The 13,561-nt window shown below is 48.3% G+C and overlaps 1 protein-coding gene across 3 annotated transcripts in view; it reads right to left on the reverse strand.

The window, feature by feature from the left end:
- WWOX (WW domain containing oxidoreductase) overlaps positions 1-13,561 on the reverse strand; it is a 958,567-nt gene that overhangs the window by 507,713 nt on the left and 437,293 nt on the right. The window contains exon 9 of one of the 3 annotated variants that reach the window (XM_088830822.1): positions 1,479-13,561. This exon is cut by the window's right edge and continues 927 nt beyond it. The exons of the other annotated variants lie outside the window; for them this stretch is intronic. The gene's annotated coding sequence lies outside the window, so the exon portion shown is untranslated. Of the gene's footprint in view, positions 1-1,478 lie in introns of those variants that run through there. 3 annotated transcript variants of the gene reach the window in all.

The following is a 13,561-nucleotide window of genomic DNA, read 5'->3' on the forward strand; positions in this document are numbered from 1 at the left end:
TCCCGTCCCCTCCAGCCTGCTGCTGGAGGCACCAAGGAGCAGGCAGAGGCATTAGTCTGGTGTCAAATAGCACTGCCATCCACATTCGAGGGGAGTCAATTGCAATTAGCAAGGCCATTCAGAAAAGGCAGGTACAGGCCAGACACAGGGAGCGACAGCCAGACCTTATCAGAACCCGAGGCCAGCAGGCTGGGCCTGTCAGAGGCTGTTCGCACTGGGTTTAAAAAAAAAAAAAGGCAATAGAGGAAGAAGAGGGCAGGGAGAGGTAAGCTGGACCCGGATCAGAGGGAGGGCAGGGAGGGAGAAGAGGCAGGCTCTGAGCAGAGAGGTCTACCAACAGAAGGGCTGACTCCTGAGCCCAGCCCCTGGGGTCAGATCTTGACTCTGCCCCGGGCTACTGAGGACACGGAACCACTCGCCCCTCCAAACCCTGGCTGGCTGATCTGTAAAATGGGCAGAGTGACAGTCCCTCCCTGTTTGGCTGAACTGACAGAGCAAACAGTGTCTGCAAAATGCTGAGGGTAGTGTGTGGCACTGGGCAGTCATCCTAAGAGAAGAGTTTGGCTCGGAGTGGGAGAGGAGGCCTGGCCAGCCAGGAGAGAAGCAGGCTCTTCCAGCAAGCACACCGGGGCGGAGGTCAGGCGCTGCACGTGCAGGCAGCCATGCTGAGAGCAACTCCCTGTCCACTCCCACCCATCGCGCCCTGTGACACCCCCACCCCACGAGGTGCTCACCTTTCCTTTCAGAAGGGGCTCTGGGCACCTACCATGTGCCTATTAGCTCTGCGCCATTCACCATGGGACACCCAGAAAATAACCTCTCTAGGCCCCTCTTTGTCTTTTTTGTCCGAGAACGATGTCAGGGACTATAAGGAAGTGCGACGTGGTAGACAGAGGCTGACAGAGGATGAGATGGTTGGATGGTATCACCGAGTCAACAGCCATGAACTTGGGCAACCTCCGGGAGATGATGGGGACAGGGAACCCTGGTGTGCTACAGGCCATGTGGTCGCAAAGAGTCGGACACGACTTGGCAACTGAACAACAACAAATGTGGTAGAAAGTTCCAGCGAGACCAGGCAGCCCACGGATGAGCCCCACGACCACAGACCAGCCTCTTGGCCTGTTTAAAGCCTCATCTGTAACACGGGGATGGGAATACCTATCATTACAGGATTACCACGAAAGAGGTAATTGAATACTATCAATTCTTTTTTTTTTTTCGGTCATCCCAGGGTCCCTGGTGTACCCTAGACGGACAGGAGGGAACACTCACATGTCTCCAGTGAGTACATGGCCTTACCTGGAATTGGGCAGTGGAGGGGAGCAAGCCCAGACCCCACCAGCCTCTCCAGTCAGATAGGGAGTTCTCCCCAACGCACAGACCCTCACTCTGGGGAACTTTCTACCACATTTGTTGTTGTTCAGTTGCCAAGTCGTGTCCGACTCTTTGCGACCACATGAATAAGTTACCTGTAGTAGCAGCTGAATTAAGTGGAGGCTGAATACTTTCTAGACCCTCACCCGGAACTAACACCTGGCTCCAGGGAAGGTGGGGAGCTCTTCCTTCTCTCTGCATTTTCTCGGCTAAGCTGCCTACTTTTGTTTGCACACCCTGGCAATCGAGCCTTCATCTGTCAGGTCCCTGGTAGAATTCTAGAAACTTAATCTAAAAGAAATCCATCAATTTAGATTTTTTAAAGTTTCTACGGAATCAGAAAAAAGGGGGTCATAAGGAGAAGCAAAGGGTCTGAGAACAGTGAAAGAAGACAAGAGTCACTTGATTTTCTATCAGGAAAAAAATAACACCACACAGCAAAACTTCATTAAGTCACTGCTGGTCTAGTCCAAAGAGCATATCATCTGGAGCAACTATTCCCCAATCAACTGGATGCCTCTCTTATAATCTCCTGAATGCTGAATGTCTGATAATGAAATATATGAATGTATCAGAGAAGCCAGACTTGATTTATTCGAAGGCATGGAGTATCCTGCAGTGATGTCTCTAAGTGTGCAGAGAAGCAAACAGTGCGTAGTAGGTAGTCAATAACCCTTAGCTTTCTTTCCTTGCATTTTGTATTATCGAAGCTTTAATCTGATTTATAACATGTTCAGTCCTTATCAACAATAACGTGCTTCCATTTTAATATACTACCTTTTATTAAACTGAAGTCACAAACTTAATAGTAAGGGCCCATCCAAGGCACTTTAATCACTACTGGAGCGCTGATGTCTCTCCTAGGAGAACAGGGGCAAAGCTCAGTTGCAACGACAGGGACCGTCCATCCACCTCTGTGCTGGCAGAATGAGTTACGGGATTGTATTATCAATGCAATTAGGCCGGGCTCCCTCTGCACGTCCGTGACAGACCTCTCGGCTCTGTACAATAAAAGGTACTTTCCTTTGTGACCTGGTTTCCAAAGCATGCTTTCCCCTAAGGAGGCCACCACTGACGCTTGCGTGGAAAGGCTGACCTCTGGGCTCTGTGTATATCTGTCATTCACAGATTTTCCCAACATGGACACGGACCTCTGGTCAAGGGCAAATGGAAACCATATACTAGTGCTTTTCGGGGTGACAATGATGTTAATGACATTGATGATAGGGTGAATGATGTTGACCTTTAATAATGATGGTGATGCTGTGAATGATGTCAATGGGGCTAAGTACTGAGCACTTAATGGGTACTGAGCCTTGAGGCTTCCCTAGTGGCTTAGCGGTAAAGAATCTGCCTGCAGTGCAGGAGCTAGAGACACAGGTTCAATCCCTGGGTCAGCAAGATCCCCAGAGGAGGGCACGGCAACCCACCCCAGTATTCTTGCCTGGAGAATCCCATGGACAGAGGAGCCTGGTGGGCCCCAATCCATGGGGTCGCACAGAGTCGGACACAACTGAAGCAACTTAGCATACACGCACGAGCCTTGAGGAAGGTTGCTAATGCATCCCCATTTTATAGATGAAGAAACTGGGGCTTAGAGAAGATAAGTGACTTGCTCAAGGCCCAGAGAAGATGCCTGGCCAATCCATGATACAGACCCAGGTATGTGGCTTCTCATTCTGCGGATCATAGTATGCTAGGCCCATACCTTTGTCTGCTAGGCTGTTTTAAGAAAATACTAGAGGCTGGCAGATTTAAGGAAGAGATGCTGATTTCTGACAGTTCTGGAGGCTGGGAATTCCCAGATCAAGGTCCTGGGACCTTGACCTTGACCAAGATGGGATCTCACCCATAGTGAAAGTTCTCTTCTAGGCTTGCAGGGGCCGCCCCAGGCTGTGTCCTCAGAGGGCCCTTCCTCAGGGCACATAGCAGGAGACAGATCTCTGCTTTCCTCATCTTATCAGGGCATTGATCCCAGGATGACCTCATCTAAACCTAAGTCCCTCCCTCCAAAGGGCACCACGCTGGGCACTGGGGCTTCAACCCAGGAATCTTGGAGGACACATTCAGTCCCTAACAACCCATTTCAAGCAACAGTGTCCCTTCTTGCTTGGTCAGGAGCTATGCATTAGAAACCCTCCCCTTCCTCCCAGAGGAGACGTCTAAGAGGTCCCCTCACTGGTTTCTAAGTCAGAGTGGCCAAGATCTAAGTCCACCTGCCACCCTTGCTCACGCCTGCTGGGTGATGGACTGAGGGACCCATTCACAGACTAAATACTGGAGGCGTGGAATGAGAGGGCTTCACGCCACCAACTCCGGCCCAGAGCCAGGCCCCAGCAAACCCTGAGTCAGGCAACACTCAACCACAGACACTCAGGGGAAAGAGCATGGTTTCAGCACCAGACACACTTAGACTTGAAGTCTGATGCCGACGGGCAAGGCTTCCTGTGTGAACGGCAGGGAACCAGGTTCTGCAGGCCTGCCTTCAGGATCCTGTGAAAATGCCCCAGTGCAGTCAGGGCACTGCACCTGGCACGCAGTAGAAGCTTTACAAATACTAGCTGTCTCCCAGGCTCCTTTCTGCTCTGAGCCCTTTCTCCTCCTCCTCTTTCACAAATGCGCCATTGACCCCAATTCCCTCCCCCACAATACACACATTCCAGCCCAGAGTTGAACTCCACCGCACTGGCCCTGGGCTGTGCTCCTGGTGGATGACCTTTCACAGGCAGGATGCCTTCTCACAGGCTGTAAGGCCCTGAAGCTCTAATGCTTCCAGCGGCTCTTCCATTTGCAGATTTCTGGTACAGGAGTGAGTAAGTGAGAGACAGTGGTGAAACAGCAGTCAAACGTATACAAAGCGAGGGCACGCCATTCCAAAACTTGGGTATCTCCACACGCATCTGTAACAAAACACTTGGTCTGTGGTGAGCCAGCTCCCAGCTCGAAGCAATTCCCTGGGCACAAGTAGTGTACAGTAAAGCTCCCGAAGACTCAAAAGAATGAATCTCTAATTGTAGAGATGTTCTTCAAAATGAAAAAAAAAAAGGTCTGAGGTCTAGAAGAATGCGGCTGGATCCCCAAGCCACGTCTGGGTGGGGAGCACTGGAGGAAGATGGAACATACGGACAGTCCCCACGGGGAGCTGTCCATCGGTCTCGGGACGGGTGTGTGTGTGACATTCTGGGCCCCCCCAGAGGGTCATACTACTACTGAAAGGACAAACGCCTCTTTGGTCAGCGATGCTGGAACCGATCTCTGCAATGAGAAACCTGAAAAAACTTAAACAAACAAAACTCCACAGGACAGCCCCTCCCTTGCTCTCCGAACTGATCCACAGGCGAGTGGAGAGTGACATGGGGCCCAAGCCCTCCTGATGCTCCGGGGGGCGAGGTCCAGGTGGCGGCATGCACCTCACGAGCTGCTAAGCTCCCTTTATGAATCATACATGGAGTACAGAAGGAAAGGAGACCCGCCAGCTCCACTCTGCACTTCACAGCAGAGCATAAAAGTGCGCGGGAAGCAGCAGAAGCTTCTTTCTTGAGAAGCGGCCTAGCGGTGATCCGTTGATGAAAAGCAGGGGCCTTTGTAGTGGCATCGCTCGAGCCAGAGGCCTGTCTGCATGCCTGTTGGAACGCTGCACAGTGAAAGGTTGGGTGCTGGTGTCACGGCATGTGTTCCAGAGAACACAGGAAGGCCCTAACCAAAGTCCTGGGCTCGTGGCTCTGTTTTGAAGGCGGGCAACACGCAGAGTCACTGGCTGGCAGTTAGTGAGGGTGGAGACTGGCCCACGGGAGGCACAGAAGCTCTGCACACCTCGGTGTCTTCACTATAAAACGAGGATAACAAACGCTGGATCTCACCTCCACACAGCCCTTTCTTTCCCTTACACTCTGCAGGGGTTGGGGAGGGGTGGGGGTGTTTAGGCCAAAAGTACAGCCAAGTGAGTAAGTGGGGATCTGAGTTCATCTCAGCTGTTGTAACAAAAGAGCACACGCTAGGTGGTTTACAAACAACAGAAATGCCTCTTTCCCCATTCAGGAGGCTGGAAGTCAGAGTGCAAGGTGCAAAGATGGCCAGATACTAATGAGGTTTATAGCTGGCACCTTCTCACTGTCTCCTCTCATGGTAGAAGGGGCTGGGAGTTCTCTGGAACCTTTATTAAAAGGTCACCAACCCCATTTGAGAGAGCGCCACCCCATGAAGCAAGCACCTCTCAAAGGCCCCATCTCCTAGTACCATCATCCTTGGAGATTAGGATTTCAAAACATGAACCAGAGGGCTAATGTTCATTCTGACCACAGCAGTGGGGAAAGAGAGGGTCTTTCAGGGCGTATGCAGGGGGCATGACAGAGCTTATACCAACACCTCCCTTACTTCCTCCCTTTCGTGACCTCCTCTGGTGTACCCCCACCAAAAACCAGAAGACAAACAACCACAACACAAACCCCATCTGCAGCATCAACTATGGAAAAATCCAAAGGAAAGGCCTCAAGGTTACAGGCGGCCAACCAGCTCAGAGATGACCGCTAACGCTCAAAGCACACTCACCGACCACGTGCCAAGTACTCCACCAAGGCCTTTACGGAATGGTATCATTTATTCCTCACTTCTCTCCAAAAAGTCCTATTCCTTCCAAATAGAAGACATAGCTATTAACCCTGGTAAGAAGATACTGAGAAGAAAATACTGCTTGGAAAGATAAAGTAACTGTGCGAGTTGCTGAAGAGAAAGACCTAGTTGAGCCCTTAAAGAATCAGCAAAGGTTTATTAGCTAAAGCAGGAGGCAAGGACTACTCCAGGTAGTCAACAGCACGTACAAAGGCCCTGTGGCAAGTTGTATGTGCGCTGGGGTGTGTGCAGGCAGGGCAGAGTGAGATAAGAGTGGGCTGCAGAGATTGGCAGGGTCCTTACAGGGTCAACTGAGGATCTCAGATTCCATCCCAAGGGAAACAGGCAGCCAGGTGAAAGGATTAAGCAGGAGAGTGGTGAATAGGGTGGTGGGGAGACTGGATTTCTATTCCAGAGCAATGACATTAGCTTCTGCCTGAGAAAGGGATTTCAAGAGAAACAAGAGGGCAAAAGAAGTGCAAGGTGCAAAGATGGCCAGATACTAATGAGGTTTACAGCTAGCACCTTCTCACTGTCTCCTCTCATGGTAGAAGGGGCTGGGAGTTCTCTGGAACCTTTATTAAAAGGTCACCAACCCCATTTGAGAGAGCGCCACCCCATGAAGCAAGCACCTCTCAAAGGCCCCATCTCCTAGTACCATCATCCTTGGAGATTAGGATTTCAAAACATGAACCAGAGGGCTAATGTTCATTCTGACCACAGCAGCGGGGAAAGAGAGGGTCTTTCAGCTAGAAACCTGATTGACAGCACAATGCTAATCTTAATGGCACTAAATCTCAGATTCAAAATTGAGCCTACGCAGTTACCGAGGCTACTTACTGCAGGGAGGCCAAACCTCACTGGTGTTTTCTGAACCCCATCTCTTGTACATAAAAAAAAACAACAAAAAACCCAAGTGAAAAAGTCTTCCTTTTTAGAGAATCTTTTAAATGACGTAAGAACTCTCCAAACACAGGAAAGCAAGCACGGGTGCCCTTTGAAAAGTTTTAATTTTGCTAAATCTACTTACATTCACATTCTGAAATATGTATGCACGATAAAACACTGCAGTTATGGCCTATTGGGTTAAAAATCCACTTTTTGGAATGGGTTCAAGGAATACTTATACAAAAGACCTCAGAATGGAAAGTAATTCTGCAGATAAAATAGAATGGGAACATCCCTAAATATGCCCCTTGCAAGATAAATGCTCATTGAGGAGGGCGTCTGGAAGCATCACTAACAGGGGGTTGAAAACAGCCAGCCTCTTAATCCCTCGTGGAACTTGCTGGAAGGGAAGGGCCTGGCTGGCGCTCAGCAGCAATATTCGTGTTTTTCCAAGGGTCTCTCCACTTCCTTTCACAATTCAGCTGAAACCAAGAAATTAACCCCCAATTTAAGACAGTGAAATTCTATTCTAGCAAGCTACCCACGAAGCGTGGGGTGACCGTGGGGTTTATTTTGCGAAGTTGCAGACAAAGACAGCTAAAATAAAAAAGAAAAAAGAAAGCCTGGAATAAATTCACCAACAAGCATTGCTGTGCTGCTTCTGTGTAATTATCCTTGCATGGGGAAGCATACAAAAGAGCAAGAGAATATGGATCTCATCCTTAAGGAGGTGCCAGCTCTGATAGGAGGGTGCTTCTTATCCCCAAGGGTGTGTCAGAATCACCGTGGGAGCTGGACAGATATACAGATTGTCGGCACCCATCCTGGTACCCAACTCCTGGACTAAGTGTCCACGGCAGACCTGGGAATCTCCATTTTAAATAGACAGAAGGGCTTCTGGTGGGGGCGGGGCTTCAGGACCACGAACTAAAGAGGGAACATTAGGCCCAGGGAATCGGACCAGGGGAAGAGGCCCTGGTGCTCACCCGCCTCGCATTCTGCCCAGAGACACCCCTCAGGTGGCCGCTGAGCACCCCGCCCCCCACCTTGACCTCTCTGATAAAGGGCACTGGTCCTTGTGTGCATTTCATTCTGCTGTAGGAAGAGCCTTCAGAAAGTTGGTGTGTCCTGTTCCAGTCACCCTTGAAGGGAGCCCACAGGGCCCTCAGAATCCCTCTCCTGTGGTGAGGAAGGGCACCGTGGGGGGGAGCACAGAGCACGGAGCCCAGAGCTGCGATCCTGGGCACCCCCGTCTAAGGATGGGACAGCGGAAGAACCCATAACACTGAGCCGTCAGAGGCTCCATCAGCAGGACGTGTGAGGTTCTCCAGCAGTGCTCAGGAATGGGACCCGGGACTTCTCAGACCACTCAGGATCTGCGACGTGTGACTGGCAACAAATCAGAATGGGTGCTGTGTGTGTGGCGAGAGCGCTCCTAGAATGGCAGCAAGGATGCTTTCTCCCAGAACAGGCTGTTGTTCCAGCGAAGGGGGGAGAACTGTGGGCTGGGCCAGGCCACCAGGTGGGTTTTGCACGGGGCTGTGATGTTCTCAACTTCTGGATTCAGGGGTGGAAATGGCTCAGCGCACAAGCCCAGAGGCGGGCGCCATGCTCCCTAACCACACCAGCATTCACAACAGAGTTCATGTGCTCCTGCTTCTTAGGGCAAAGGGACTGAAGACAGAAACTGCACATGGAGTAATAGTTTCTCGTTCGCCATTGTGTCTTTCTGCAATAAATAATTTCCAGTCTGGGTGCTGGAGAATTTCAAATGATAGACATATTATGTTCATGAAAGACAACTTTAAGAGAAATCTTTCTGCAATAAAAGTGAGGGCTCCCCCCCCGCCCTTTTCTTGGCATCCCAGCTTGCCATAGAAATGAGTGATTTTCTGAATTTCTGCCAAGTTAGATGGTTCAGCATGCTATTAGATTAAGTCTGTTTATACAGAAACAGCCAAAAATAGGAAACACACAGAAGCTATTAAAGATATTGTCCTGTGAGGGAAAGATTTGAATGGTTTTTCTTACTGCAAGTGGGAAATAAGATACGAGTCAGTATTAATGTGATAAAGAAGTTAATGCCTTCTAAAGCAAACCATTGGTTTCTTCATCTTGTTTCAGAGGTGACAATAAAAGGAACATACAGACAATTATTTCGGGTTGGGTGAGCATGGGAGGAAGCGAGGAGTCTGCATGGCCCGATCGGGTCTGACAGTGAGAAATACATCGCTTTTAGGGGGAAAAAATGCTGGGGCATCCAGGGAGTTTTTAAAGGGAAAGATGTTTCTGGGACAAGGGGGAGGGGAGTGGTGGTGGTGTGGAGGGGGAAATTAAATAAATACATAAATAAAACAAGGATTCATATATTCACAAGTGAAATTCCAATTTCACTTCTGCCCTTGAGTTGCTCCGTAAACGAATGGAAATCATATGACCTCTTGGGTCAATGCAATTCAAGACGGAGGCCTTATATTGAGTTCTGCCTGAGAGGGGCCGCAGATTCCTCCTTTCCTCATCTATAAAGTGAATGGTGTGACCTATACCTTGAAGTCACCTCGTTTCTGCTCAGTTAGCCAGGACTGAGGACTCCTGGCTCCTCCGAGCCATATGCTGGTCACATGAGCAGCTCCTGACCATGTTTTGGGATGGACAACACGTGGCTCTAAGTGTAAGTGTGTCTATAATTATCACACGGAATTTGGCACTGTAATTTTCCTCTTAGCACAGAGCTGAAGATCGTGAAGAAATGGGGCTTTCTTACACAATATGTACCTGCTCTGGGGCTGTCATCGTCTCGGCTGCCTTCTGTGACCTGGTAAGGAATTGGAACTTGCTGTGCAGCAGAATGCCAAAGACAGGTGAAGTCTCTGCTACCCTGAATGCATTCCTTTTCCACTGCTGTGTGACAAATTTCCACAAATTCATTGGCTGAAAACAGCATAACATTTGTATCATACACTTCCAATAGGTCAGCAGTGTGGGTGTGGCTTGTTGTGCTGGGTTCACAACTTCAGGGTCTCACTAGGCTGAAATTTAGGGATCATGTGGCCTGTGAATCTCATCAGAGACTTTGCTGGGGAAGGCCAACCATCTCAGTGTGCTGGCAGAATGCATTCCTTGAGGTTGCAGGACTGATGTCCACATTTTCTTGGCAGTCACTTCGGGCCACTCTCAGATCCTAGAAGTCACCTGCCTCTCACAACATGGCAGCTTATGTCTTTAAAACCACCAGTGGAGAGTCTCTCTGACTTGAGTCTTTTAATTCATTACTGACCTGGGGATTTTTGCATAAACTAACACTTGTGGCCGCGATTTTTATTTTGGGTGGCCAAAAATTAATTCTGTTATTTCACAAACACTTTGCATGTTATTATATCCAGGTAATATTATATAACCTGACACAACTGTAAACTCTTCTAATTTTTGCAAAATGTTGTCTTCTATCCACTCTTCTGTAGAAGCAAAGGAGCATTCTCTAGCACTGTGAGCTTCATTTTCACTTTCTGTATCAGAGCCAATCACTGAAGTTTTTCTGTCTTTTTGATGGTCTAATATTCACAATGTCTGAATCAGAACTACATTCTGAAGAACTATCATCAACTGACACACCAATATACATGTCGCTAGGACAATCACAGCAAATGCCTGCCTAAAATTCCCGAAAAATTCTTCGTCACTCAAAATTTCATGATACACCATTTTTGAAATTTTTACATTTATAATATACACAAGGTTGGAACGAAAACCTAACAGAGCAAAATATGAATAACGACAATCTTAGGTTGTATAATGAACCCTTGATCAATTTTAAGCTCTAACAACTTTGCACGGTGATGTTAACTGTATCATTCTCTAAAAATGTATTGATACACCCCCAACTGATAATGTGGTAGCAGCTTTAACCTAACCCAGGCCCACACCTCCCTGATATGTTGACTTAAAATCAGCTCATCTGGGACCTTAATTATATCATCAAAGTCTTCTTACTTTGTCATGTAGTAAAGACTAATCAAGGAAGCAACATTCCTTAATCATTTCTACTTCCCACTGGTTAAAAGCAAATCACAGGTTCTCAATCACACCATGGCATGGACAAAGGAGATGGGGACTCCCTGGGCCCATCATTGAACCCACCTGCCAATGAGAGCAAGAAAAGGGAAGTTCACTTCTGAAAAAAAAGGAAGAACTACTTCATTTATGAGCCTCAGCTTAGAATCTTGGTGCAGGGCGAGGGGAGAGAGGAGAGAAAAAAGATAGAACACCGTATTCCTTCCAAGTAATCTTGTTCTTTCAAGAACTCCCTGCTGCCCACATATTATGAAATGAAAATACAGGTGCCCTTAAAATGTGCAGTTAAACAACAGCGGCAGATATCCAGGCAGTGGAAACCCTCCTTCAGCCAGAGCAACAATGAACTTGGACCTCCAGGAGCACAAACATCCAGAAAAAGCCAAGGCAGACCCAAGGGCAGACCCACGTCAACTTGCCTATGAGACCGAAACAGCACAAAGTTCGGAGAAGACTACGACGGGTCAGATGCCACTTGCCAGCCAATAAAAAGTCAAGTCTGAGACCAACGGACAAGAGGAAAACAGGAAATGTGTGTGATAGCAGAGGAAACACAGCTGGAAGCAGAGAGGCACAGGGATGCCAACCGGAGGGAGAAACCAGTCAGGAGAGACGTGAAGGGGACGAGGATGAGGGGTGGACGGAGTAGAGAGAGACAGGGAAGCACCCTCCACACGAGGAGGGGCGGGGCGGTGGGCCCGTGTAGCCATCAGTTAACTGGAGACTTCAGTTAAACAGAACGCTGCGCCAGTTAAAGCAAAATCCCACTGTGCTTGGCAGCCCTATTCTGGCCATTAACTTTGGTGTTCTCTCAGAGCCCTGGCACTTTTACAGGTGTGAGGTAAAACCATCTGTTTCTGTGCTCTCCCCTGCCTATTAAAACCCACCATCTTCAAAGATGGATTGTAGGCCAAGATGGGGGATGGGAGGAGATGCAGGAGGGAAGAGGCTTATGGTCCACACGCTTTATCTTCACCAGAAGGAGCCTGTGAACAACCTGTAAATGGGATTATTTTATTTTCAAACTGAGATGAAAAAAAAAAAAAATCTGGTGAGATGCTTTAATATAAACACAGAAACACAACCTGGGCCAAGAAATTGCTCAAAAAACAAAATTCCAACCCAATAAATCCAGTGCAGAGTGACCCAGAACATGACAAATGAAAGAAGAAATAAACTAAGGAGGAAATTCAGATCCAAAAATATGTCACAGTTGTGATGTTTATAAATCTGACACACTTGCAAGGAGAGCTCACTAAAGATTATTTCTATGCAAATATGCATTTTGCCAACCCAAGTGTGTGCAAAAAAAAAAAAAAAAACCCTAAGTATATTTCTTGAAATCAATTCTCGTGCAGTCGAAGTGCCTTAGGAAGCAGGCAGAACATGGATAAATATTAAAATGTTGGGTCAAGTTGAAACTTGACAAAGGACAACAACCCCGGATACAGGTGGCAGGGGATAAGACTGCTCCACACCGTCCAACAGCTGGTGTCCAGTCTGGGTAGGATGTTTGGCCAAGGGGCTTCTGCATGGTACCTTGGCACGGTATGCAAACATGGTAGCGTCTGTACCATACTTCTATAACCTCCTTACTTAGTCTTCCAGAAATGGTGGAAATGCCAATATTCAAATAAAAGTACAAATCTAAAACTTACGAAAATGCCTTTATAATTAGCATCACATGAGAGAGTCCCCAAACTCAGAACATGATCCCTATTTCTGAATCTGTCAGTGTATCACATTTCAGCAAAATTAGGGTGGATACTATTTACAACACTCAGCCCAGAGGCAGGGATTATTAAACTTGTTTAGCCTGATTAGGCTAAGCATTACAAGAGCTATGGAACAGAAAAAGCTAAGAAGGTATTTGTTGTTGTTCAGTCACTAGATCATGTCCGATTCTTCTGTGACCCCATGGACTGTAGCCCACCAGGGGGCTACAGTACTGGAGTGGGTTGCCGTTTCCTTCTCCAGGGGATCTTCTTAACCCAAGGGGCGAACTCGAGTCTCCTGCATTGGTAGGCAGATTCTTTCCCGCTGAGCCACCAGGGAAGCCCAAGAATGCATTTAAGAGGCAGTATGGCAGTGTTTCTGAGGTGTACATAACGTGCTTCAAGGCAGAGCCTGCTGTTGGGACCCCAACCCTGCCTGGACCAAGGTGGAGCGGGACCCTTCATCTGTCACACACTCCATCCCCTCTGGCCCGATGACCCACTTGCTTCCCTGAAGTCAGGATGTTTGCGCTTACAGGTACCCTGTCAGCTCCCAGGGCACAGCTTTAGGGACGATGTGGAAGGAAGTCAAGCAGGACACACAGACATCACTAGGGTGGTTCCACGCTGGTCTCAAGGGCCTGCCACCTGCTCCCCAGCCAGGGTACAGGGTGTAGGCTCCAGGCTGGAAGGCAGCAATCTAGACCCTAAAAAAACGATGTGTTAAAGATGACAACCATGATTTTACCAACAGCAAAACAAGCACACATGGAAAGAAACCGCCTTTGCCGCTCCACTCCTGCTGCTTTGTGTGTCCACCCACAGTGACAAAGCTGGAAAAAGACTCTGAAACCCAAAGGGTTCTGAACATAGAATGCTCAGAAAGCTGTTGAAAGCAGACC

The sequence above is a fragment of the Moschus berezovskii genome, chromosome 22 (assembly GCF_049115385.1).
Source record: "Moschus berezovskii isolate FMDL1 chromosome 22, NW_MosBer_1.0, whole genome shotgun sequence".
Taxonomy (NCBI): domain Eukaryota; kingdom Metazoa; phylum Chordata; class Mammalia; order Artiodactyla; family Moschidae; genus Moschus; species Moschus berezovskii.